General features: G+C 46.0%; 1 protein-coding gene across 6 annotated transcripts in view; it reads right to left on the minus strand.

Annotated features, from left to right (window-relative positions):
* EML1 (EMAP like 1) overlaps nt 1-3102 on the minus strand; it is a 125933-nt gene that overhangs the window by 76754 nt on the left and 46077 nt on the right. The window contains exon 1 of one of the 6 annotated variants that reach the window (XM_085317458.1): nt 3079-3096. The exons of the other annotated variants lie outside the window; for them this stretch is intronic. The gene's annotated coding sequence lies outside the window, so the exon portion shown is untranslated. Of the gene's footprint in view, nt 1-3078; nt 3097-3102 lie in introns of those variants that run through there. 6 annotated transcript variants of the gene reach the window in all.

Genomic DNA, 3102 nt, shown 5'->3' on the forward strand with positions numbered 1-3102 from the left:
AAAAAAAAAAAAAAAAAAAAAAAAAAAAAAAAAAGCCAAGCATAGAAACAAAAGGCGCATCAACTAGCAAAGTACTTCAGGCAATCTGAAGAGACTGTTGTCCCGTGTGACAGGACAAGAGGCAATGGGCAGAAATTGAAGCACAGGAAGTTCCGCCTGAACATGAGGGGGAATTTCTTCACTGTGAGAGTGACAGAGCACTGGACCAGGTTGCCCAGAGGTTGTGCAGTCTCCTTCTCCGGAGATCTTCAAGGCCCACCTGGACGCAACCCTGTCTAACATGCTCTAGGTGACCCTGCTGAGCAGGGGGGTTGGACTAGATGATCTCCAGAGGTCCCTTCCAACCTTACTGATTCAATGATTCTATGAGACTGTCCTCAGGAAGATACCAGATTACTACAATAACCTCCTCTACAGAGGTACGTACTTTTTCCTCTGAGTTTACAAGCAATGAAACTAAAGCAATGAGAGTGAAATAACTTGCCTAAATTCAGTATGCAAGTTTGTATTCCTTGGTTTGATGCTATCTCTGATAGACACTTGCATTCATTAACACAGCGGTTCTCAAACGCCAACCCTCTCTTAATGTTCTGTGAAATACGGTTGTATTTTACAGAAAGTAGGTGTCTTTGAACTAGCTGTGCTAAATATCTGTCCCAGATTTTTAGACATGCAATTCAAAATGAGCATGTTTTCCTCTTCTCTTTCTTCTCTCCCTTCTTTCACTATTTATCATGATTTCATGCATTATAAGTCACAAAAGCCCGTTACTGGAAGATCATGCAGACTATATGTGTGTATGAATGAATAAAGAGAAGAAAAAAATGACTCAAATTCTCCTGAAACCAGAGTCCTTTCCAGGGAGACGGGGAGGGTTGGGGTAAATTTGCCCCCGCACTTCTGCCCAATGCTCTCTCTTCCTTTCCCCTGCGGCCAGGCTCCTCTCAGTCCCTTCCAGCATCCTCTGCCCTCGTGCAGCTGCCACCTGCCCAGTATAAGGAGAAGGGAAGGGGAAATGGGAGAAGCCGCAGTGGTTCTTGTGCCTAGCTAACAGCTTGCTAGCTGCCCTGAGCCTGTGCAGCTTCACACGCGCAGCCTACAAGTCACCTGCCGTAATTCTTACGGGAGGGCAAGAGCTTTCCACCTCCCTTAAAGCAATTTTCTTTTCCTCTTTCAACCTCAGAACTCTCACTAGCATCCTCCAGCTGCACTTTTTTACTCATGGGTCATGTGTGTCTGTGTGAGATATCTGATCACCTCTAGGCAGTATTCAAAGGCCTAATTCTCTTGTTCTTATTCATCTCATATAATTTAGCCTCACTGAAAGCTAATTCTTAAAAGGAAAGGCTTCTGAATCAAACAACTTCCTTTCATAAACACAGAATAATACAAGTTTGCAACAATTTCTTGAGCTTACAATCTACGATTATATGACTTAATTAGTCAAGTGATCTCTTCAGTATTACATGTTAGAACTTAACACTTAAGGATTAACTGAGATTTTAAAACCTATGTAAAATGCAGTATGCATTTATGTTGTATATAAGGCATAATATCTTGTTCAGATTTACAAAATAAACATAAGTGACAGTTCTCAGGTATAAAATACTCTGTTTATTCAAACTACTCAGAAAGAGCACTGTTACTCCCACTGTTCCCACATGTATACTACTATCATGAATATTTCAAAAGCTAAGTCTAGAAATTTTGGTGGGAAGACAGCTTGCTTAAGAACTGATTGAAATATAAACTTTGAAAGAAATTGCTACGTTTCCTTTTTTAAAATACTTACAATAAAATATTTGTTAAGTTTAGGCAAAACAGGCATCTGGTATTAGCGTACAACCCCCGTGCATAGTCACAGTTTTCTATTTCAAAGAGCTCTGAAGATACCGCATCACAACACAATGCACAGCTCATACACAGTATTCCTTATGTTCTGAAAAAAAAAAAAATCACTCCCACAATCTCAAGATGTCCAGATGTATTAGAATATTCTGCTAACCATAACCCACACCACAAAGAAAATCATGTAAAATTTATCATCTTCRTTTTTTTTTTCCAAGAGAGGAGGCAGTTATGTTGATGCAGTTGCTGTCATAAAGCAATTTAATATTAACCTGACTCCAGCTGTTCAGATAGCAGTGGAAAGCCAGACCACTACTAAAATCTGGAGGAATGGGAGATCTGCAAATGRATTTTGATGAAACATGAGATTATGAAATGCTCACAATTTTGCTGCTAAAAGCAAAATCTCAAAATATCTTATTTTGATTCTGAAGTTTGTATTGAAGAACTCTGTGTTTTTAGTATACCAGATGTCTTTCCCTCCCAAATATCAACAAACAACAGCTAGCTAAATAATTCTAAATCTTCTGCAAGCCAAGCTTGCCAATATTTCCTCTGATGATACTGGCAATTCCTGACTTCCTTCTTCCTGCTTTTTCATAATGCCGTTGCCAGTCAGCCTGGCCATCCAGCCGACACCACAATGTGAATAAACCCTATTTAAAAAAAGAGGAAAAAACGCAGCAGCTACAGACCCACTACCTTAACGCCAAAGAGGGCCTGCAACCTGAGAGCGTCCTTCGCCCAGGTGGGAACCCTCCGGGCGAGGAAAGGCGCCGAGGCCGCGGCGCGGCGCCCCGCGGGGGACGGACACCTGCGCCGGCCGCGTCCCGCCCGCTGCCGGGCGCCCGAGCCCTCGGCGGGCCGCGGCCGCGGACGGCGCGGGGCGACGTCGCCGCGCAGCAGAGACGCGCCGCGGGGCGAGCGCGCGTCTTGTGGCAGCAGCTCCTCGCCGGAGGCAGAYGCACGCGCGCACGGACAGACGCGCGCACGGGTGTGTACAGGCACACAGCGACACACGCATACAAATACGTGCACAGAAAACACGCGCGCGCGCGCATATATGTGTTTTTTTCCGCGAACGAGACGCACGAGAAGTTCCTGCCGAGCGACGCCGGCCCCAGCGCCTGGCGGGTCTCCCGCTGCAGCGGGGCGGCAGGGAGGTTTCCCCCGCCGCCGCCGCCGCAGGCCCCGGGCGCTCGCCGCGGGGCGGCGGCCGCCCGGCCTTACCGTTGCAGAAGTGGAGCAGCGAGG

This window comes from Rhea americana, unplaced genomic scaffold, assembly GCF_003343005.1.
Source record: "Rhea americana isolate MKP2758 unplaced genomic scaffold, rheAme1 scaffold_5, whole genome shotgun sequence".
Lineage (NCBI taxonomy): Eukaryota > Metazoa > Chordata > Aves > Rheiformes > Rheidae > Rhea > Rhea americana.